We start from the raw sequence: 24,933 nt of genomic DNA, 5'->3' as shown, positions 1-24,933 counted from the left end.
AGCCTTCTGCCTTCACCAAGCAGGGAGTGCAGAGGAAAGAGGAAAACACTCGGACACCTGCCTCACTCTGAACTCCAAGATATGCCCTCCTTTCACGAGACTTCACAGTATTTTATACATGTAGCTGTTACAGAATCGCCAACCTGAAGAGTGAATTCTGCTAATTCCAGTTTTCCACTGACTTGTCATTGTAAAATTGTAAGTATAGAAAGAAGTCTCAATCCCCTCAAGTTAAACATTTTTTAACTTGACTTGTAACAAGGTTCAAACATAGTAGGTGAAATATGAATAGATCCAATGCATAAGACAAGGTAAACAGTCTATTTTAAACCAAGAGCAAAGAAAATGAGGAAAAGAATTTGAAAAAGAATATGATATGTGTGTGTGTATAACTGAATCACTTTGCTGTACACTTGAAACTAACACATTGTTAATTAACTATACTTCAATTTAAAAAATGGGGGGAAAAAAACCCAAACAAGATGACTTTAAAAAAAGAGTAAAGGAAGTGACAGTCCAGCTGATAAACTGAATGATTTTCATCTTCAAAGAGCTTGACATCTGTGAACTCACCCCCATATGTACACCCCGCCTTGCGGGGGGCACACCAGCAGACAGCAGAACACGACCCGGGCCTCTGCTTTAACACTAAGTACACGCACCGTATCACATCAGCTCCCAAAGCTGACCTCCGATGCCTGTACCACCCCGCTCCCATCCCACCACCTGCCCCAGAAGAAGAAATCATTTCGTAACCTGGCAAGTCCCCCCTTCCCCTCCCGGCCCAAAGGAAGGGCAAGAGCTTGGGGGAGGATTCATCCACTGTGTTGCAACAACCTTGCTGACTTTCTAACTGCATTTCTGAGAGCTCCCAGGACAGTTCTTTAGGTCAGCTTCCACCATTTAGTAGTTCTGTGCATCTGTTTGCAGCAGCATAAACCTTGGGGCGGAGGGGGCAGCGGGGGCACAGTCTTCCAAGGCAGCTGCTCCCCTCACAGCCTCACACCTCAGCCTGGCAGCATTTGGTACCAGGCACCTCCCCGAGACTGGTGTTCCTGGGGATACTGAATACAGAAGATAGGGACTTGTCCCCCAGAGCTTAGGGCACATCCCGGAAACCATGAGACCACAAGGGGGGCAGATGGAACATGACCCTTAGAAAGCTGTCCCTATTTCAGCCATGTTATAAAACAGTGGATGTCTCAAAGGCGAGCAAGAATCCAATTAAAGCACTTTAAAACTTCTAGCGATTTTTGAGTCCACGAATGCCTTCATTTTGTACCATCTGGCTACCACTTGCTGAGCACTATGTGCCAAACACCGGTGTATGCTTTACCTACATTACCTCATTTTATCTTTAGAACAACATTGTAAGTATGTTGTCATCCTCATTTTAGAGATCAGACCATTAAACTAGGGTTTGAGAGAATAATCAAGGCCGCATACCCACAGTAGGTGAGGGAGCTGGGAGAACTTATTTTCCGAGGGTTGGCTGGTTCCAACGCCTATGCCCCTTCCACAAATGTTGCCGCACTCGGTGCATTCAAACTTATTGTGCCTCCTCTTAATTTTCTTGCTCTTTTAGCAGTAAATTTTTATGTGCATGCATGTCACATCTCTCATACAATTCCCTACATGCTGACAAATGTTTCAAATGAAGGGTGACTGCCAGTCAGCCCACAGATGTTGACTACTGCCTGCTCAGCGCCGAGACTGCATCAGGTACTGCCAAGAGATCAGAAAGGAAAGATAAATTTGTAAAGGGGAGGACAAAACACTGAGACTGTTAACTACTAACACTAGGTGATAAACAAACACGACAGGAGGCCCGAGAGCAGGTGCTCCTCTGCGTACACCCATCACCCGAGAGTCCTCTTAATGCAGATTCAGATGCCACAGGTCCGGGTGGCGACCTGGGAACAAGCTCCTAAGCAGCAAGGAGCCAAAGGATTTCAAAGGTCTACCTGGGCTGGGGTGCTCTGGAGAAGGTAAAGAAGTGAATCAGAAACAGCCTTTACATTTAGAGGACTGAGTAGAATTGGAGAAGTTTGGGATACAGTGTTGGGAAGAGAAAAAATAGTATTTTAGATGGAGCGAAAATATTCAGGCAAAGGAGAAGCATGAAACACAGGTCATTCAGGGGATAGCTGTCTGTGTAAAAAAAAAGATAAAAATATTCCCAAACTGTATCACTACTTAGGTACCAAGAATTACGAAACTTAATTCTCTTGAAGAGCCCTGAGTGGCCTAAGAGTAAGTTCGAGGTAGGGAATAACTTCAGTGTGTCGGTCTAATAAAGGGCAACACCCGTGATAAACATCTTGCAGGAGGCAGCCCCAGCTACTCAGCTACTTGGTGCCCCTCCGAGGTTTAAGGCCATGAACTTGGGCGCACACCCAGCCATTAGCCAAAGAATGTTCATGAGATATTTTTAAATGCTTGCCATCCCGTAATGACCAGGAAAGGAAATCCCACTGTCAGCTCCACCCTATGTCGGCCTCCTAACACGGGTCTCCCAGAAGAAGGGCCAGAACAGTGGTCTCCAACTGTGCCATCTGGTGACGTGGCCCAACTTCTGGGCTGGGTCACTTCCTCTGCTGTCTCAGACCAAGTGGCTCTGCCGCTGCCCAGTAAGCTCCTCAGCAAACAGAAATGAAGGCCCAGATGCAGGAGGGGTCACCAGGATGCCCCGACAGCATGCACGCTCTGGGAAGGCAGGGCAGCGCGGCAGGAGCGCAGTGCACACCACAGGGATGGGGTCTGAACCAGGGCTCGTCTCATAGGCCACACAACTGCTCTCAATCCATTTGTACATTTACAAAATGGAAATCACAGTCCAAGCCCTGCCTACCCTACTATTGCAAATCAATTTCAGCAATGTCTGTGAAATGCTTCCTAAGCTGTGAAGCACTATAAAAAAACAATTCCTTACTCTTAAAGGGTCTGAGAGATAGAGAGGCCCTTTATGACACTCTCCCTTTCTTGTCAGCACCCCACTGTCTATATCTGGTATTTAATATCCCTTTCACCAAAGGAAAAACTCAAAGCACAAAGAAGAAACCACAGGCCTGTTCAAGGTCAAACACCAAATACGTGTGTTTGGAGGAGTGAAAGCCATGGCTCAAGGTTGCCACGAAGTTAAACATTTTTCTGTTATGGTAAAATAAGAGAGCAACTTCCTAATTTGCCCTAGAGGTTCAATGTTTTAACCCTTCCTAAAGGTGCCCTGCAGAGTCAAACCACTGGACTCACACTTGTGTGAACCAACCCGAGAGCCTAGGTGGAGCTGATTGAGGGTGGACAGGACTGCAGCACTGACCCGACAGCTCCTTGGACCACACCAGCCGTGCGAGCAAGGCTTCAGCTTCCTTTTCTGTAAAGACAGGCCAGGACTAGCTAAGTGATTAGACCTCCTGTAGGCAGCCAGTCCCCAACACCCAGAACAGGCAGAAGCTTCTCTGAAATAGTTAGGTGCTTGGCCCAGCACCTCCAAGACCCATGCACCTCCCTACAGACCCTTTAGACAATCGTGTGTTCTAATTCCCTTAATGCACCGCTAAGTCCCAGCATCCAGACTAGAAACCTCTGGAGTAAATGACCAGCTCCGACATGCAAAGGCAGCCTCCTCACATCTCCCACCACATTCTACTCTCCCAGCCTTTTAAAGTTTGCCACAATTCTAGAATTGAGAAGGCAGACCTAAGCCAACCTGGGTACATTTGGGGGAAGGGAGGGAGGAGTGGAAACAGAAAGAGGAAAACATCAAACAACCAATCAGTCACGCTGCAAAAACCCTGAGCTTTTATGATTTGTTGTTTGAGGAGAGGAGCTCACACAAGCTGGCACGTCCCGCTTGGCAGGTCCCCACTCAGAGCTGAGGCGCACGGTCCCAGCAGAGCACCTGACGAGCAGAAGGCAACCATCCGTGCGCAACGTGCGTAAGGCCCGGGAAGCCTCAGTTCAACCCCAACTCTGTCCCTTCCCCATCCACGTGGCTCTGCGGGAGTTTCTTAACCTGTTTCCTTTTCTGGCCTCAGAGGAGGCTGGAACATATGTAAAATGCCTCTCACAGTGCCAGACACACAGAAAATACTCAATAAAGCCTGGAGATGAGGATGATGCTGGTGGGAGTCTGCCTTCCAGCCTCACGTCAGGAAACTGAATTCGAAAACCTGCATCCAAGAGATCTCACAAATGCGCTATTCTTAGTGGAAAGTCATCTTGTGACATGTTCCCTCCTCTTTCCTATAGAAGGGAAGTCGCCTGTCTCCAGGCACCTGAACCTGATCTGAAGACAGACAAAAACATTCAGCTAACCTTCTCTTGTATCCATAAGGCCAGAACCAGACTCCAGTGGAAAAAATTAAGAACGTGACCACCTAAAATAAACTGAACACAAGAACCTCTGAAACCATCCCTCAAAAACAACGGAGGGGGGACTTCCCTGGTGGTCCAGTGGTTAAGAATCTGCCTTCCAATGCAGGGGATGCAGGTTCGATCCTTGGTTGGGGAACTAAGATCCCGCATGCCACAGGGCAACTAAGCCCATGCACCGCAACTACTGAGCTCGTGCTCTCTGAAGCCCGAGTGCCACAATTAGAGAGAAGCCTGCGTGCTGCAATGAACAGCCCGTGCGCTGCAATGAAAGATCCCGTGTGCCAGCATGCCTCAACTAAGACCTGATGCAGCCAAATAAATAAATTTAAAACAACAACAACAGCTAGGGGACGGGAGTGGGGGACGCAAAGCAACTCCATGTAAGCCAGGAACACCCTTCCCTGGGAAAGAAGGGAAATGACAGGCACAGCCAGGCCCCAGATATGGGTAACCTCCGGAGCCCCAGGCTTCCCATAAGGCACTGTGTCTTAGCTGTCCCAATAACCAGTTGTGATGCTGGGAGCAGGGGACGGGAGGGATCAATATTCCAATAGCCAACAAACAAGAAACCCCTAGTTTTAGTGCTTGAGAAAAAGAAGAATCATTTAAGGAACACTCTGGGGAAGAAGTGTGGTGTTTATACAAAATATCATGTTAGGAAACTGACTGTGAAAGGTGGTGGGAAGTTACCCCCTGCTATAAATAAGCTCCACAAGGGTAAGGATTTTTCTTTGTTTGGCTTGCTGCTATCGTCTCCAGCACCTAGAACCATGCTTGGAACACAGAGGCACTCAGACACTCGTTGAATGAACAAAATAAAGAGGAAGCAGCAGCTATGTGACGTGGTTAAGGGCATAGGCCATGAGTCAAACAGAATCAGATTCAGATCCTGGTTTTGTTACTTAAGTCTCAACCTCTCGGAGAGACAGACAATCAGAGCACTGGACGGGGCCTGGGAGCTGCAGCCCCATTCCACCCTAACCCTAACCCCTAACCCCTAACCCCTAACCCTAACCCTAACCCTAACCCTATCCCTAACCTTAACCCCATTCCACCCTAACCCTATCCCTAACCCCATTCCACCCTAACCCTATCCCTAACCCCATTCCACCCTAACCCGCACCATAGTGTGTCTGCTCCGCCCCCGCACCCTCTCTATCCCTGCATTCCTGTGGAAGACATACCCACCCACCCCTCTCTACAGGGAGCCTTCCTTCTGTCCTGCTCAGGAGACGGCGGCGTGACTATCAGTGCAGCCAGGGATTAGCAGGCAGACCAGCACTGGGAGAAGCTAGTGCAGCAGGAGAAACAGAAAGCATCTAAAAAGGCGCCCAGCTGAGAACCCGCTAAAATCTAAGAGCCAAGACAGCCTCCTACGCTCGCTCACAGTGATTCCCACCAATCAGCATCCCATAATATGTTAGTTTGATTTTTACAAATTAACACTTTCTCAAGCTGCTGAGAGCACCATTTTCTAAGATGAACCCCACAATTCTCTTGACAGCTCAACGCAAATCTGCTACGCATCTCAATGTGTCAGGGACAATTTCCTAGACAACTTCAGCCAGGGGTGGGAGGTGGAAATACATCTCCTGCCCGAAAAGTCCCCAGCTGACGTCACAGAGCTGCTGAGGATTTCAACTGGAAAAGATCTGAGAGAACTCCAATTAACTCACTGAGCTGAGCATAGGATCCAGGTTTCCTGAGGACTTGGGTCCAGAGAATTTAGGAATTTCAGATTTTTAGTCATAAGCCAAAACCTTGGACCGTTAGGTGGTGTTTGTGAATGTGTACGTGCAAGGTGGAAGAAATAAGCAGGAAGACGGACTCCTGAGTGTGTCCTCTGTAACCCTGACCTCCTAGGAGACACAGCCGCAGAGGGACACGCACATCAGCTTCTCACTGTACTGACATCGCACCCACTCCTCCAAGGACCTGCAACGGTGAGTGACACAGCGAAGCCAAGAGGGGTCGCACATCACGATCACAGCTTCTAAACAAAACAGGGTTCAGGGAGGGAAGGGGAGGAAGAGCCCCGAGATGTAAGAACAGCAACCTCCCAGGTATGCCCAGGCCTGAGCTGCCACTGCTGCCAACCAAGACGTCACCTCCAGAAATACATGCCCCTCTTACCTACCAGGCTGCCAACTGACTCCTGCAACTGGATTATCATTCAGCTGGAAGGAGAGACACAAGGACAACCAGTCAGTATCCAGAGAAAGAATCACTGTCCCTCCGGACGTGTACAGGAAGCAGGGCACACTCATGTGAGACATGCCACCTACAGCAAAGAGCTCAGACACACTCACGCACTGTAGCAAGACTTCTTTCTTAGCAACAGAACCCCAACTTGATCAGGGCCAGCAATGGTACAAAACCAAACTTCCCAGCCTCCCTTGAAGCTAGCTGTGACCATCTTTTCTAAGTGCTGGCTAATGACATATAAGCAGAGGTGTGTGAGCCTTCCAGAAAGACTCTCTTAAGGGAGTTGTCTTACATTGGGGAGCAACTTTTTGTCTTTCTCTTCATTTCTTCTGTTTTGTGTTTTTCTTGGAAACAGAAATATGATGGCTGGGGCTCCAGCAGCCATGTCTGACCACCAGGTAACCTAAAGGATGGAAATCATGTGCCAGGGCAGTGGAGTTAGGTCAGTTAAACTCTCACCTGTCAACCCATGGAGTGGACCACATGCTGCAGTAATAGGGCCAGAACTTCTATCTTTTTAGACAGAAGGAGGCAACGTCCTGATGACCATGGAAATGGCTACTGGCTGAGCCTCCCACCTCTAGGCCTCTTTACATAATGGAGAAAAGCTTCTTTCATGTTTAAGCCATATTTTGCAATTCCCAGCAGTTTTAAAACTAACCCTAACGGATACACTAACCTTTATTTACTAAGGGAAGCTCTGAAGGAGACAGAACTGTGCACAGTCTTGCATGGAGAACAGGACAGACTCCAATGGGGCCGCTTACACAGAACGGCTTTGGCTGGACTTTCCTAAGTGGTAAGCCCTGCTACTAAAAAAGAGCAGAGCTTCGCTCGGAGTTAAGAGGAAGGAAGGTTCATCCCCAAGCAACTAAATATTCCACGTTACCCATAACTGAACTCTCAGGATAAACCAACCCAGGGAGGTGGCATGATTTGACCTCTTGGGTGATATTCACCTACAGATTTTCATCACCAATTAAAATTATGCAAACCCCATGACCCTCAACTTCTAACACTTTTAGGCCAGCTCATCTACTACCACCTCCTGCAGAAAAGCCCCGCCAACGCAGAGCCAGCAAACCTCTAACCCTTCTGTCCATTAACTCACCAACTAGCACAAACCCTTACTCGGGTTAGGTGCTCAGTCCACGTGGTGTTATGTTCCCCAAAATGCAAACGCTTAACAGTCAGAGACAACAAGGGCTAGAGGCAGTTATAGAAGAAGGAAAGTGTCCTCCCTGCAAAGGTGCCTCCCCTGCTGGCCCAACCTCACCCTCTTCTCCTGTTAAAGCTGGAGCAGATGCACTCCTCTGCCCCAAAGCCAAGGTCAAGTTAAACTGTCCATCCGTGGAGAGGACCATACCACCAACATGCTGCGACCAGCAGGGCCAGAAGGGACCACGAGAAGGGGGCTTAGGTGGTGGCAGCCCTGGCCTTAGGGCCCATTTTGTACCATGTGTGATATACAATGACTGCCTACCCTTTGGAGAAGGGAGGAGAGGGCAGGATGGTTTTTGCAAGTCAAGTATTAGGTAGGTTAAGGAAATAAATTCCTCCCGGTAGGGACAGAATCCTTCTAGAACAGAAAAACAAACATAAATCAATAAAGGGAGGAAAAACCCTGGAAAGAGTATAGAAAAAAGAAAACTAACTTCATGTAAGACAGACCTTATAAGGAAAGTTTACAGGAAATGGACTCATTTGACATGAAAATGAAAAAACTCAGGACACCTTCCCTGCCTTCAATATCCACTAGTATTCTGGTGTCTAGAAGTGTACTTTGTATGCCAAAGAGCATTTACTATTTGTTGGCTGATTAGCAAAAGGCAGCTGGCAATCCTCTCTGAGCCTCACAGGAAAAGATAAAAAGCAGATGTGCACAAACAGCAGCTCTAGGTAAGTGGTCCTCATGTCCAGGGTGGAGATGGTCGCGGCACCCCCGCCCTACCCTGTGCAGCATGGTCAGTTCCATCCTTACTCCTACAGAGGCTTATCGGCCCTCCTTCCCTGCCTTTCCCCTACGCTGTCTGTCGTTACTTCATCATTTGCTTCTCACTAGGCAGTGAGCCCACTGTGCGGGGCGGGGGGATGCATGTCTTATTCAGTGTGTGTGTGTCTGCACACTGTAGGCCCCAGAGCCTGGTTCCTAGAACATAATGGATGCAGAATAAATGGATGAGAATGAAGCCAACAAGTATATGCTGTTCACTCCCCACGTGCCTAGCACGGGGGATCAGAGTGAATAAGACAAACCACTCCTGTTCTCAAGGAGCTTTCACTCTAGTGGGGGAGACAGCATGCAAGCAAACACCCACATATTAGACGGAAACACGCGCTGTGGAGGAAAAGCGCAGTGTGGGAGAAGAACGGGAGGTGCTGGCTGGGGAGGGTGGCTGCTGTCACCCAGACTGGTCTGGGATCACCTGCAAGGGAAGAGCATGCAAGATTGGAGGTGGGATAGTGCCGCCAGGGGACAACAGACTGTGTGGGACCTTGCAGGCCACTGTGAGGACCACTGGCTGCTGACAATACATCTAGTGGTGCAAGGGTGGAAGCAGGGAAACCGGTTTGGTGGTTACTGCAAAAATCCAGGGGATGGATGACTGTGACTTGGCTAAAGCGGTATCACTGTAGGTTGTGGTCAGATTCCGGATCAAAATACAAAAGTGGAGTTCACAGAATTTGCTAATGGATAAAATATGAGGTATGAGAATAAGAGAGCCCAAGGAGCTGAAAAGATAAATAAAGAACAAATACATAAACCTCCTTCCTGCTGGGTCCCACTGGTGGCCCACGCACAGACGAAGTAACCCCTTGGCCATCTCACTGTGCAGGAGCGTCACACCTGGCAAAGCTGGTCCCCTGGCAGAGGCCCTCCCCCACACTCAAGAGCTGACCCTGGATCCAGCCTCTCACCCCACCCCCACTTTGCTTCCTATACTCTTGGCCCTGTGACCCTTCGCTAAGTAGATGGGCACGTGGTCTCACACCCACAGAATCTGCTCCTTTATCAACCACGAACAGGTCCAGAACAGCTCAGTGGAGCTCCTGATAAAGAGAAGGTCTACATCCTTAGCACATTCCCCAACTGCTAGAGTCTCTTCCCCACACTTTGTGCCACTTAAGGAGGCAGTATCACCTCCAACACAGAGGAGGCGGCCCAGACTTGGGGGTGGAGGTGGGAGAATGGAGACAAGAAGGGGAAAACAAGAGAGCAGCCGCTGGAGGGTCTGCACCCCAAATGCCCCCTCAGGCTGTGCCTGTCCTCAGCCATTCAAGAGCATCTCCTGTTCAAGGGAAGGCCTCCATCCCCATCCACACGTGCCATCACCACCATCACCAAATCACCCATCTAGACCTACTCCTCTCCTCTTCCACCCCACTTTCCGAAGAGCAAAAGGGTACTTGGCATTTCCATGAGATGCACCTTTAAAAATATACTGTTTGGGGTTTCTTTTCCTAGCCAAATCCATACAACCTTGTCCTGAACATTCAGCCTGAGACAGACAATAAGACATACAGAAAAAAGAATTCAAAATGGGGCAACGGTAGGGAAGTGCTTCTTACTAATTATTTTCTAGGCCAATGACTGTAAGATCATGGTAAGCGTGTCAATCAAGTGTTTGCTGACTGCTCACAAAGTGGCCAACATACAATGACCCCTGGAAGAGACATGCAGACAAGACAGCATTCCCACCCTCAAGAAGCGTACAATCCAATTAAGGAAGAAAGTACCACAGGCACGAGAGCAAACGAGCAAATGCTTCCTATACTGCGTGGCCAGGCTATCGGAGTAAGGATGGTTAGGATTCGGGGGAGCAGAGAAGAGACAGAGGAGGCACACACAAGGCCAGAGGCAGCACTCAGCAGAGCGCACGCAGGGGACTGGGAGCGTGGTGACAACTGCCTGTGGGCTTTCAGAGCCAGGTATAACAGCTGATGGGGGCCTTGCAGGCAGCAGCCCAAGCTTTGCAGCAGGATGGCTTGGCCACAGCCAGGAGGGTGGTACCAAGGAGAATGGAACTGCAGCCAGGCAATGTCCAGGAGGCCTGGACAGTCACTTGGGCATAAAATGAAGGGGGAAGAGACTAGAACTATAGCAATGGGAACCGTAATCTAAAAAGGGAAAGTCCTTACAATACTGAGCACCAATTATGGCAGGTGTAGTTTTAGACATAGAAGATAAGCGATTTCCAAAGACATTTTGAAGAAAGAAATAACAAAGCAGATTAGCTACAGAGGGTATACAAACCAACTGCTGACTTTATTTATTACCTGCGTTCTGTTCAAGGGTGGAAAGGTTAATAAATACTTTATAGCCCAATCAGTGGCTTAACTTTATCTACAACTTTCCTAGACACAGAATGCTTAAAGGAAGACTCTGTCAGGGACACACACACGTGAGATGAAATGACAGCCATCTTTAGTCCTTCACGGAATTATTTTGCTTCCCTGTGTTTTACATAAATATGGATGAAAAGATCTGAAAATTCCTAACTATCTCCCAAGCAGTAAAGCAAGACCATTGTTAACACGCAACGGGCCTACATCGCCATTCCTTACCCTGCCACGGCCAAGCACACCTTCCTTCTGCGGGAGCCTAAGGAGGTGATGACAATGGGCAGGGGCTCGAAGTACCTCTGACCCCCCGGGCACTGAGGAAGGCTTTTCACTCATCTGAGCCCTCTCTCACCCTCTAAGTGCCCGATAAGCCCCAGGGGTCACGACAAACCTGGCACACAGGCTCTGCTGAAGATACGGCCACATGCCCTGGGAGCCATGAAAGCTTCTTCTGCCATCTCCCACCCTAACCCACACTCCAAAATGCCACAGACTGAGCATCAGCCTCCCAGGGAAGATGCTCCTGGCTTCAGACAGCAGCCAGCTGAGGGTCAGGTACCTAGGGGTGTATTTAAGGATGTGGCCCCTCTCTGCTGCATTTAGAACAAAGGGCAATTCTGAGCCCCTCAGACTCTTCAGTGCAATGGCAATGACGACCAAGGTGCTCACAGAGACGCCCTTCTATGCGTCCCCAAGGCAAAGGCAGGTTGGTTTCCTAAGCCCAAGCCACAGGACATTGTAAGTGGAGTATATTCAAAGCAGTACACTAGTGAGCTGGAATCCCGTGTCCTCACAAGGATGAAGGAGGAGCCAGTCATTACCCAAAACCCGCCTCTCCTCCTCAGCCCCAGTGCGAGAACCAAGGAGGGCAAAGCTGGAGCAAGCCCAGTCTGCTGTATCACTCTGCCTGCTCCGACCGGCTGTCCTCCTGCACATCCTTCTGATGCACTTTGATCTTGCACGGGTGAGGCCAAATATGCACAAGCCCAGTCTTCTGGTGAGTCACAAAGGAACTGCTAATGGAGGATACTGCTCCAGGTAAGACACCACTGCCCTCAAACGAGGCTTCTTCTGTTTGAGCATCTGCCCACGGGGCTAAGGCGTGCATCTGGGTTTTGTCCACCATCTCTGCACGTGGCACATGTCCATACTTATTACCAACCGTAACGGGGGGCAGGGGAGTCAAAGGGATTAGCTCCACAAGACTTTGACCCTGCCTGAGATGAAAGTCTTAAAACCAGACTCACACCCCTGCCAGCTGTCACGCACCTCAACACTGTCACAGCCTACACCAGAATCCTACAGACACCCAGGTTGTGTGGCCAGGGAATTGGATCCACAAATCAACTGTCCCTTTAAAGATCCGCAGCAACTTAAGAGCAGCTGGTTTCTGGTATGAACCAGTCCTCAGAAAGCAACTCTCACTTCATCTACAAAGGACAAGGTCCAACAATTTGAGTTTTGTTTAAAAAAAAGAAAATAAAAGGAAAGAATTGCTCCACACAGATAAATTCAAGACTCAGACACAACTGCTGGTTCAAGAACAGGGCTTGAGGGCTTTTCAAAGCAGCCAGAAGGCTGCTGAGTGTGACTGTCCTGCTATAAAGCTAAACATGGCTGGTTGAGGTCTGGGTCGAGGGGAAGGGAAACAGTCCTGAACAGAAAGGTCCCGCCTGAAGGGGCACAAAGCAGGCACAGAGCTCACTGTGGGGCCTCTGCACTGCCCACGCCCAGGGCAGATCCAGCAGAGCTGACCTTGCCCGTACAGGCAGGTGTCTCCTGCCCTGCCCTGCAGTAGCAAGTCCTCGGACAGAGGCAACTGTGCGGCCAGAGGAAATCCAGACTTCACCTCTCTCCTTTCCCTCCCTCCCTCTTTGTTTAAAAGAGAAGGGGAGGGATTTCCCTTCCCTAGTGGTCCAGTGGGTAAGACTCCGCGCTCCCAATGCAGGGGGCCTGGGTTCCACCCCTGGGCCGGCAACTGGATCCCAAATGCCGCAACCAAGGCTCTGCATGCGGCAGCTAAGAATCCCACATGCTGCAACGAAGATCCCATGTACCGCAAATAAGACCCGGAGGAGCCTAAATAAATAAATATTCAAAAAAAAGAGAAGGGGAGTATTTCTGTGCCTAAGAAGTGTTGCAACCGCAAGAGTCCTATATCAAAAAACAATGACTGAGGACTTCCCTGGTGTCCTCAGAATCTGCCCTGCCAATGCAGGGGACACAGGTTCGAGCCCTGGCCCGGGAGGATCCCACATGCCGCAGAGCAACTAAGCCTGTATGCCACAACTACTGAGCCTGTGCTCTAGAGCCCGTGAGCCAGAGCTACTGAGCTCACGAGCCACAACTACTGAAGCCCACGCACCTAGAGCCCATGCTCCTCAACAAGAGAGGCCACCGCAATGAGAAGCCCACACATCACAACAAAGAGCAGCCCCTGCTCGCCGCAACTAGCGAAAGCCCACGCACAGCAACGAAGACCCAACGCAGCCAAAAATAAAAGATATAAATAAATAAATTTATTTAAAAAAAAAAAACAAACAATGACTGAGACACTGCTTTGGGAAAGATCTCCAGTATTCTCCTTACTTGCTGCAAGTAATAAATCCTTCCCTCTCCCCCCCCCAAAAAAAGAAAAGAAAAGAAAACAATGGCTGACTTTTTAAAGCATTTCAGTAATACCTGGGATCTCTAAAAGATCCTGAAATTGGCACAAGATGGTTATAATTTCAGTGCTTAAGAGAAGCTCTGAAGTCACATCATTTCCACATAGCGATCAGAGGTAGTTTCTTACCATAGAGTTGGGAGGCTTTATTTTTTGGTCTCCTGCCTCAAAGAAAGTCCCTACTCCAAACCAAGTACTGTGACGGTAGTAATAATGACACTATGAAAAATATCAGCTGCAGTTTATTCATCACGTACCACATGCCGGGCATGTTTAAGAGCAGCTACCTATCTTTCCTCATTTAATTCTCCTTGTGAGGTAGGTACACCTTTTAGGCTGATTTTATAGATAAGAAAACGGAGACACAGAAAAGTTAAGTAACTTGCCCAAAGTCACACAGTGAATGATACAGCTGGCACTTAACCCCAGGAAGTCTGGAACCATTAGATTAAACAGCCTCTGTACTTACATCTGCTAGATCTTCATCCTGAAACAACCCTGTGAGTCATCATAGGGTTACCTGCAAATTACAGGTGGGGGAAAAAAAGAATGAAGAAAGGTCAGATAATTCGTCCAGCTAGTAAGCTATAGGGACAGACAGGGTCAGGAATCGGATCCAGGTCTCTGACCTCCAAGTTCTACACTCTTCACTTCTCCATACTCCAGGGCGGCTTGATCAGCCAACAAGGGACCTCTGTACAGATGGCTGTTCCCAGGACCAGAAGAGGTGACACTAGGTCCCAAGGGCATACAGGCAGGGAAGAATTAAGAACCATCATGCCATGAGGAATCTGCCATCTGCTGCCCACTTGGTGGCTCTTAAACAGGATTTACCCTGTCATGTCCTGCTCAAAAACCTACAGACTTATTATCCCTCATAGTGTCTCCTGTGTGATTTCAAGTCCCTCTGGCTTGAGTTACCCGATCTCATCTCCCACTTTCCCCAAGAAACCCAGCCCTCCTTCCAGTTTGGCAACCCCACTCCACCCCACCCCAGGGCACATCCCTCTCACTCGGACATGGCTCACGTGGTTCCCAGCACCTGAATCCGCTCGTGCTCATCTCCCTGCCATGTTTCAGAGCCCCTCGCCTCCCCCAGCCCTTCCTGAGTGCCTCCGCCTCTGGGCGCCTTCGCAGTTCCAAACAATTTCATACTTACTCACATCCAAGCAGTATTGTTTGCCATTGTTTCTGTTTCCCAACGGAAAATTCCTTAGGGGAACAACCATGCAGGATCTCAGGAGGCACAGACACCAGAAGGCTTCCGAGCACAGGCTTAGGAGTCAGACAGAGATTGGATCCTGACTGCCACGCGCTCAGCCGTCCAATTCCTAGTTGGCACACCTGTAAAATGGAGGTGAAAATAGTACCTACTTCACAGGGTATTTCTAAGAAGTAAATGAGAGAATGCATCTCTATAGCGTTTTCCACAATGCCTGGCAAAAATGCTCAATAAATAATTAATTCAATGATAACATACCGGGCCACAGCCCTGCCTAATGTCTGCTGACTGTGCAGCTGGAGCACAACAAACAGCTGCAATTAAGTGATGGAAGACTACTGAAGGTTGAGGACTACCTGTAAAAACTAGACAAAAGAAGAAAAGCAAGAGGGAGCTCAAGAAAGTAAAATAATAGAGTGGAACGGGGAAAACAGGATCTAAGGACTAAACCAAATCTGAAAACACTTCCTGGGCACTGACTATGTGCAAGCACACCAAGGGGCACAGAGGGCGTGTAAGACAAAGGTCCCACACTCACGGGGCTTAGGATCCAGCTAAGCACTTAAGACAACACACAAAATAACTAAAAACACAAAAAAGTACATAACCGCAAAATGAATGGTACAGCCAGGGGTTTCCAGCTTTTTTCAGTTACAACTCCTTTTTACCATCAACTATTTCTTTTTTGATCATTATGTGATATATGGCATTCCTTATAATACCTTGTTGATTGAAAAAAATGCCTAACAATAAAAAAATCTACTATGAATTCAACATTTTCCAATGAATTTGTATTTTGTTAATCACAACAGCATCTACGTGCACTGCAGAAAAAGCAGAACATATATATTCGCGATGTCATTAACTCAAGCTATGATGTTTGATGAATCTACTCAATAGATCCACAAGACTGGCCGATGGGCAGTACACACACACGTACACACACACACACACACACACACACACACACACACAGACTCTGCCCAAAGCATGGGGAATCACTGGCAGAGAATCCTACTGACAATAGTAGTTCAGAACCGAGTAGAGACTAGATGACAAAGTTCTAACAGATTCAACTCAATAAACACTTAGCTAACTTAATTACAACAAACAGTTAACTATTATAATGAAAGAGATCTTGGAGGACGGGTGGGATGAAGCTGGGTGGAGGGAAGGGGGAACGTGACCGGCGTGCGCGTGCTCAAACCCGGGCCTGGAGCCTCCTCTGCAGGTGGGAGGAGGGGACTGTGACCTGGGCACAAACTCAACCCACCGTCCGGAAGGGACACAGCTGCTCAAAAGACAAGTACTGCAGATGCCAGGAGCTCCTGTGTGAAGAGCACGGGCTCCAGAGTCCACAGATCTGGACTTGAATCTGAGACCCACCCACCACTGGGCCTCAGTCAGTGAAGGCAGGCTTCTGAAGCCCCATCTCCCTGCTGTAAAACAGAGACCAATACTATTTGCCTCATAGGGAGATAAGGATTTTGAGGTGAGGCTAAAATAAGTAACCATGGTGAAGTGAGCCCGCGGTGTCCCAGAGAGCAGATAATGCCGCGGTGCCCACGACCATACCACAGGGAGTGCCAAGGTAAGACTGAGTGCAGCGCTCCTCAAACAGATTTGACCACAAAGCAGTTTTAAGTTAAAATTTACAGAGGGAATCAGTAAAGGAGCGCAAGAGGTATGAGGCACACTTAGATTAGCATGGGACGACAAATAAGAAAACACCTAAGGATCCAAACTATGAATTCAACATTTTAGATACATCTTTAAATTATTTTATTAATTTATTATTTTATTAATCACAAATCAAATCAAAAGGGCTCATGGGTAAATGAACTGTTGCAAAAATGACTCGTTTTTAAAAGGTTTATAAATAAAATCCTCCCCCCTACCAAAAACTTGAGTAAAATTCAATCATCTTATTAAGAACATCTTTTGCTTTTCTCCAGACTCCTTTTAACAGTCCGTGGAACACAGTGCAGGAAGCACTACCTCAGAGTGGGGTGCGGTGCTGAAATAGAGGACAAGATAAATAGGAACAAGGAAGACACAACAAATAAAATATTATTCTACACTTCTGTGAACAATGATAAATTGTATGGCTTAGACAGCAGGACTTGGTACCTCTTCTCACCACCCCCAATTTAAGGACCATGAAAACACCTGTTGTATGCCAGGAATGCTACAGGCATTAGGGGCTAGGACTTCTCGGGATAGAGGAGGGGAGGAAAAGGCAGTGAAGGGAAAATTATCAAATTCTGCTTCTGAATTTGGCCTTTTTTAAAATTTGGATATTTTTTTAATGTATGTATGTTATTACTATAGAAATCAGATGCTTTTTCGGAAGCGAAAACTAAAGCTTGAAAACAAGGAAGACAACGTGACACTGTAGTGAATGGACACAGTTCTGATCGCAGAGGGTCTTTATCTGTCCCCCAACGGAAGCTCCGACCAGTGTGGCCTGGGGTAGAGAATGGAGACCCCCGTGTGGGCTCCACGCCGGCAAACTGCTCCTCAAGGACTCAGAACTCCAACTCCATCCGACAATGAGCAGGAGAGCCGCCCCTCTCCTGGAAGGCAGCTGGAGATGCCATGGAACTGGGGCGCGGTCACACAGCCACTCTGCACACCAAGGCCAGTCCCTCAGAGCGGCGTTTCTGTGCTGTCCGGGCCCCTGTGCCAGGAGGGCGGGAGAGGCGGCCCAGGGACTTTCCGTCTGCGAATTCTGGAGCCCAAGCAGCCGCGGAAGGCAAACCCAGGGCAGAGAAGAGGACCAAAGGAAAGTCTGATTAATAATTACACTCTGGGCTTCCCTGGTGGCGCAGTGGTTGAGAGTCCGCCTGCTGATGCAGGGGACAAGGGTTCGTGCCCCGGTCCGGGAAGATCCCACATGCCGCAGAGCGGCTAGGCCCGTGAACCATGGCCGCTGAGCCTGCACGTCCGGAGCCTGTGCTCCGCAACGGGAGAGGCCACAACAGTGAGAGGCCTGTGTACCACAAAAAAAAAAAAAAATTACACTCTGAGTTTACACAGCACTTCTTTCTTCCCTGATGAGTTTGAAGTATTTTGGAGACATTACTTCACCAGGGCCTTCAGGTTCTTTATTTAAGACAGTCTCCAGCACACGGGAAAGCTGAATATTAAGTCCACTTTAAAACATTAGGGAGAGCACACATACCCACACCAATCTGCCCAAGGGGAATCGGCAGAGCGATGAGACTCCAAGCTCCCGTTCGCCTCGCTGTTCTGGCCAGTAGCATAAGGTTGCTTCTCAAAAATGATTCTGAGAGTTTAGGAAAAACTGAGTGTCCCACAGGTCCCAAAATAAGCGTCTAGAATTACACAGAACAGAATAATAGTCCTGCCTCACCCACAGCACAGATCAAGGGCCCAAGTTGCCTTAAATCATTTCTAAGACAAGCCAAAAAAGGAATAAAGGAGAGAGGAAATGGAAGGATGAAAGAGGAAAGGAAAAAAGCTCATGTGTTGTGCTGAGATCAAAGTAGTTTCCATTTGTATCTCAAGAGAGGGGCACTGGCCGATTCCATAGGCCTGTCTACTGCAAGCCAACCAGAGCACTATAATCTATAGGATAAATCGCTAGTCATTTTACATTTCTTTCTTGTCTCTCAAAAAAAATACATCTGTTTCTATAAGAATACTCAGTCATTTAGCATTTATTGTGAGTCTACCAAACACCAGGCATCATGCTGGGTCTGAGTACAGAAGTGAACAAAATGTCTCCTATACTGGATGGAAATGCAGTGGTGGACACAACCACCAGGACAAAAATGTCAACACACAAACAGAAAAACAAGTTCATACTTACATACCGTGAAGAGGTCTGAGGGGGAGAGAAGAGCAGAAGGTAAGAGGAAATAACACAAGGGACCCTTGGCTGGGGTGGTCAGGAAGGCGGCAGGAGCGAAGTGCTGTCTCGCCTGAGGTGGAGGGTGGAGCTGAGGGAAGGCGGGAGCTTCCTGCAGGGGCAGGAGGAGGCACAGGTGCACGGCCATCAGGTGAGAACAGACGTGGGCCTTCCAGGAACTCTGGGTTTAAAGGTCACTGGGAGAGGAAGAAGAGGACAGCAGGGCAGGCAAGGCCACATCATGGAAAGCCAGGCTTGGCATCTTAAGGAAAGTGGATTTAAGGACCTTGCTTCTTCCTGTGTCCCTCAAAGCTCTCGGCCCAATGCCTTCCTCATGGCAGACACCAAGAGAACACACGCTTCATTCAAATATAAACCACTGACCATTTAACAAGCAATGCGATGACTTAAAACCTTGGCCCTCAAGAATCTTACAGAAAAAAACGAAAAAAACCAGACCATCCCTCCACCCCAAATGACAAATGTTCTTGAGCCAACAAGAAAAATATCCTGAGACAGTATCTAATTAAATGCCAAATGAAATGTTCAAGTCGTATGTCGTTCCCTGGAAGGGGGTAATTTTAAGCCATAGTAGTGATGACAGGTTTCCCAGAGAGGGTAGGACTGCAAGTGGAAACTGAAGTTCAGGGAGAATTTAGCTCAGCCACCTGGGAGGATGCTCCAGGCCCACAGAACAGGGTAAGCTCAAGTGCACAAGCAGAAATGAGCAAGGCCTGTTTGAGAGAAATACACACAAAGGGACAGCTGGGCCCATCCTGGACACCCGCACGGCAGTCCAGCCCAGAAGCCTCTCCAGGCCGGTTGGCCCAGCCTCAGGGCCTTGCAGGGGACAACAGGAAGGTACCCACCAGTCAGGCCCTGGCCGGTCTCCTGCCTGGCACACTCTGGGTGAGCGGCCTGGAAAGGAGTGTGAGTGAGACTGTCTGCCCCCGGAGGAGACAGACAGGCAGAAGGCTACAGATCTCACTCACTGGGATAAAAAATTAAATGCCAAGAAGGAGGGTGAGAAGAGGAAAAATCCAAGTTGTAGAATTACGCAACTGAAATTCCATGCATAAGCCAGGAAATGCAAAGGTCACAGTTCCCACAGCAACTGTAACCTGAGCCGCCGGCTGTGTAGTCTTTGGCTCCGCCGGGCCCAAGGGGAAGCACCCTACTGTGCTCGGTGCTCAGCCTCCAGACCGCACCGCCAGCCAGTACCTGCCGCTCAGGGCCCCAGGCCCGGCCCCTGAAGCGCCAGGCAGTCCTGGGCCGTGCTGCTCCGAGCTCACCTGCGTGGCCACACCAGGCTGCAGTTCCGGATTCTTTTAGGCAGAGCTCCACCCTGACCCCGTGCCCACTAACTTGGGTCTTTAATCTTAACTCTTCTTCAGGTTGAGTGACCTTGAGGGGGAGGGGAAGGTGCACAGGGGAGGGGCTGCTACCCCCTCTTCTCTACATCTGTGGCATCCCACACATGCAAAGCCTCACCGACAGGGAAAAAACGGCGGGGCCGGGCGGCAAGGGAATGTTGGGCTTTAAAGGACACCATCAAAAAAGGGAAAAGACAACCCACAGGGACCTCCCTGGTGGTCCAGTGGTAGAGAATCCACCTTGCGACGCAGGGGACAGGGGTTTGATCCCTGGTCGGGGAGCTAGGGTCCCACGTGCTGCGCGGCGGCTGGGCCCGCACCTCAACTGGTGTGCTCACGGGCCGCAAACTACAGAGCCCACACACCCTGGAGCCCGCGCGCCATGACTAGAGAGAGAAACTCCGCATGCCACGACTAGAGAGAAGCCCATGCCCCAACAAAGGATCCCCGGGTTTCTCAACGAAGGTCCCACATGCCGCCACTAAGACCCAACGCAGCTAAAAAAAAAAAAGAGATAACCCATAGAATGGGAGAAGATTTCTGCAAATTATTCACCTGATAAGGGCCTTGTCTCTAGAGAATATGTAACTGAGCACATGTTCCTTCCCCAGAGGGGCGGGGACACAGGCAGGTCACCCAAGGCCCTGCACCCATCCTGAAGCTGCCTGTATTATGATAGTGGAGGATGGGGCCTGAGCCCCCTTCCACCCTCACCCCGCAGGCTGGGGTCGCAGTTAAGGCTGTGGGTACCTGCCTGTGGGTGGAAGGAAGACCAATAGGCACCTGGCGATCATGGGCCTTTTTAAAAGATGAGGCCCCTGAGGTTCTCCTCCTCCTCACTGTTCAATCATCACAACAGAAAAGACTCACTCCCAAAAAAGTTTATGTTCTGGAAATCTTACCTCCCTTCAGGCAACATCTTATGTGAGTAGCTGATATTACGGGCTCTGGGCAAAGGATGACTTTCCTGTTACTTTGGCTGCCAAACTGGCCATAGACAAGGAAAGCATGAGGTCGTCAAGTGGAGGCAGCTGTCTGACCTGAGCACGGCCCTCCATGATGTGATAAAACTGCCCTGCATGACGTCACGAGAAGTAAATGGACTAAGGCATGTAAGAGCCACACCGCAGGCCTAACACGCAGGAGCCCAACAAGTGGAGTCACTAGATTGCTGCTATTTCTTCTCACACCCAACCTGACGACCCACTTCACTTATAAGAGCTGGGTGCAAATTAACGACAGCAACAAGAACAGCAGCAATCATTGTAGCTGACATTTAATATGGGCTCACTCTGTGATGAAGTCTACACAAGATTTCACTTAGTCCTCACGATAACCCTGTGATATAGACACTATTGTCCACATTCTTGGGTCAAGAAACAGGACACTCAAGGTCACGCAGTTCTAAGTGGTAGAAGATGGAAGTAAACCCAGACAATCTAGCTCTGGAGCCCTCACATTTAACCACATCACAGCCGTCTTCAGGTGTCTGTCCCACCAAGAGCAAATCAGGTAAAGACGTTCCAAAAACATCCCAAGGGTGACTTCCGTGACAGAACTTCCAGTCTTGGGTTGACCTAGTGATCACAAAACCATGTGGAGGGTTCTGAGTTCTGCAAAAGAGAAAGGCCAGAAGCAATCCAAGATGCCACCATCACCCACTGTCACCCACTGATCACAGGTAGCTCTGTTCAAAGTGGGGACGCGCGACTATGCTTCATTTCGCAAGTACACTTGCTAAAAAGGCATTCTGATACCTCACGGGTAACAGTGAACAAGCCTGGGAATTTTCAAACTGTCTTACACCCTACTTGACTCACACTCTATTTCATAAACCCCACAACTGTCCTGCATTTGCACAGACAGGACTTCTCACCTTCCCCACTGTCCTTACCCAGGTCTCCTCTCCCTCACATGTCTGTTCCTATGCTCCACACACCCTCTAGGCCCCAGCTACATGGTTTATACCCACTTGTTCAGACTACATACAAAGAAAAAAATCAACACATTCATTTACCCCAACTTAGAAATGGAAATACCCGATAAAGAAAGGGACACAGAACAAATGAGGCACTGAAAAACCACGTTTGCAAGTAATCCCAAGTATGTCCCCCCAAGGATACCCCAGCATCCCCATGGCTAGTGGGAATGCGACCTTGGACAGAGACAGCCCACCTCCTGAGCTGGCTCCCTTCTCGAGGGGACATACTACCCTACTTACTGCTATGCAGGCGGTAGGAAGGGAGCAAATGAGACAGCCAACAGAACACTATTACGTAAGTCAGATGTCCTACTGCTTTTTAGACTTGTCTGAACAGCATAGGGAGAGGGTAGACTGCTGAAGTATCTTGCAGGGATCAGGGCAGGAGGTAGTTCACGTTTTTCATTGTGGTAACTTATCTCCATAACCCAGATACACTTCTAATTATTAAATTCCATGCCTATACTAGAGTAAATAGAGCTGAAAATCTCACTAGATAACACAAGAGAATTAAGACTACAATGGGAAGTGACACTGCTCCATTTTCCTGACTTATGCTTAAATACAACCTCAGTATACTGTGTCCAACCTCCAGCTATTCCCAGAAGTCTGGCCCCCAATCAGTGTGTTTAACAGTCATCAGCGGGCTTCCCTGGTGGCGCAGTGGTTGAGAGTCCACCTGCCGATGCAGGGAAAACGGGTTCGTGCCCCGGTCCGGGAAGATCCCACATGCCGCGGAGCGGCTGGGCCCGTGAGCCATGGCCGCTGAGCCTGCGCGTCCGGAGCCTATGCTCCACAACGGGAGAGGCTGCGGCAGTGAGAGGCCCGTGTACCACATAAAAAAATAAATAAATAAGTAAAAAAGAGTCATCAGCTTATGGCTGTTTTTACCAGCAACATAGTGAGTAAAATGCTATAAAGAGCCTATATGCCTTAGTCTCTGCTTTCATAAGATTTTAAGTTTCTAAAAAGCTAAAACAAAGTCACCAACATAAGGTCTAAGTATTAAAGGTTATGAAACTGACTACAGACTATTCAACTGTAGAGACTTGTTAAATATAACAGAAACACCTGAAAGCATAGAAATTTGTCATGTAAATCTGGATTTACTCAAGAACTGAGGGCAAATTTGACCTGTCAAAACTAACAACTTTTATACTTTGAAACATACAGAACACTGTCAAGAAAGTGAAAGGAGAGCCCACAAAGTGGGATAACATATTTGCAAATCATATATCGGATAAGGAACTCATTTACAGAATATATAAAGAACTCTTACAGCCTGATAATTTAAAAAGTAACCCAAATTTTTAAATGGGCAAAGGATTTTAATAGAGATTTCTCCAAATAAGATATACAAATGGTCAATAAGCACACAAGAAGATGCTCAACATCATTAACCACTATGAAAATGCTAATCAAAACCACAATGAGATACCCCTTCACACCCACGAGGACGGCTAGAACCAAAAGGATAATAGCAAGTGGTATCGAGGATGTGGAGAAGCTGGGAGCCTCATACCGTGCAGGTGGGAATGTAAGATAGTGCAGCCACTTTGGAAAACAGTTCTGCAGCTCTTCAGAATGCTAAACAGAGGTATCACAAGACCCAGCAATTCCACTCCTAGGCATGCATATATACAAGAGAAATGAAAACACACGTCCACACAGAAACTTGTACACGAATGTTCATTGTCACATTATTTGAGGCAGCAAAAAGCCGAATGTCTATCAACTGGTGAATGGATAAGGAAAATGTAGTAGATCCATAAAATGGAGTATTATTTGGCCATAAAAGGGAATGAAATTCTGATACAGGCTACAACATGGATGAACTCTGAAACATTATGCTGAGTGAAAAAAATCTAGTCACAGAAAACCACAGACTGTATGATTCCATTTATATGAAATGTCCAGAATAACAAATCTACAGAGACAGAAAGTAGACTCGTGGTTGCCTATGGCTAGTGGGAGAGGGACTGGACAGAAGTGGAGAGTTACTGCTATGGGTACAGAGTTTCTTTGGGGGATGATAAAAATGTTCTAAAATTAATTGTGGTGACGGTTGTACAATGCTGTGGATATACTTAAAACCAGTTAATTTTACACTTAATGAACTGTATGGTATGTGAACTATATAATAAAACTGTTTAGAGCAGTAACCATGTCTTTTTTGTCACTGTATTCTCGTAAGTAACACAGGGACTGGCACACAGTAGGTACTCAACAAATGTTGATAAAATAAAGAGAACAGAGGTGCTGAGTCTTTCCACCAAAGATTTCATTAGAGGAATTCCCCCACTGCACTCAGGGACTTCTGTGAGCTGGTCCGAGCCCAGAGGAGACAGGGAGGCCTCTCCAGCTCCTTCTCCCAGCCCAGCACGCCCCCTAAACATCAGGGTGATATAGTCTCTGTCTGCAGGCTCTTCTAAACCTGAATTCTAGGATGCTTTGCTGGTGGATATAAAAAAACAACAAGGGTCTTCCCTGGTGGCACAGTGGTTAAGAATCCACCTGCCAATGCAGGGGACATGGGCTGCAGCCCTGGTCGGGGAGCTAAGATCCCACATGCCAAGGGGCAACTAAGACTGCGCACCACAACTACTGAGCCCACGCGCTCCGGAGCCCGTGCACCACAACTAGAGAGAAGCCCGCGCTGCAACAAAAAAGATCCCGCGTGATGCAACTAAGACCCAACGCAGCCAAAAATAAATAAATAAATAAATATTAAAGATGTATAGCATATAATAGTAATAAAATATGTAATAGTAATAAATATATAGTAATAAGTAATAGAGTATAAAATATATAATGCTCTTTACTGTAAATTCCATATAGTCAATTGACTCTCGGACAAACCTGTCATAGATTTTTTTTGTCTAACTCATATCT

General features: G+C 48.1%; 1 protein-coding gene across 17 annotated transcripts in view; it reads right to left on the bottom strand.

Moving 5' to 3' along the window:
* Positions 1–24,933, bottom strand: part of MICAL3 (microtubule associated monooxygenase, calponin and LIM domain containing 3) — a 174,059-nt gene that overhangs the window by 133,655 nt on the left and 15,471 nt on the right. For 12 of the 17 annotated variants that reach the window (XM_089920079.1, XM_089920078.1, XM_089920085.1 and 9 more), the window contains exons 2-3: positions 14,751–14,935; positions 14,061–14,111 (exon numbers count right to left, since the gene is read on the bottom strand). The exons of 1 other annotated variant lie outside the window; for it this stretch is intronic. The gene's annotated coding sequence lies outside the window, so the exon portion shown is untranslated. Of the gene's footprint in view, positions 1–6,510; positions 6,555–14,060; positions 14,112–14,750; positions 14,936–24,933 lie in introns of all 17 variants that reach the window. 4 more of the 17 variants (XM_089920082.1, XM_089920081.1, XM_089920083.1 and 1 more) reach the window with 4 other exon arrangements.

This window comes from Delphinapterus leucas, chromosome 11 (genome assembly GCF_059928025.1).
Source record: "Delphinapterus leucas isolate spDelLeu-1000000601 "Yukka" chromosome 11, BTC_Dleu_Yukka2, whole genome shotgun sequence".
NCBI lineage: Eukaryota > Metazoa > Chordata > Mammalia > Artiodactyla > Monodontidae > Delphinapterus > Delphinapterus leucas.
This window is presented reverse-complemented; position numbering and strand designations above follow the sequence as displayed.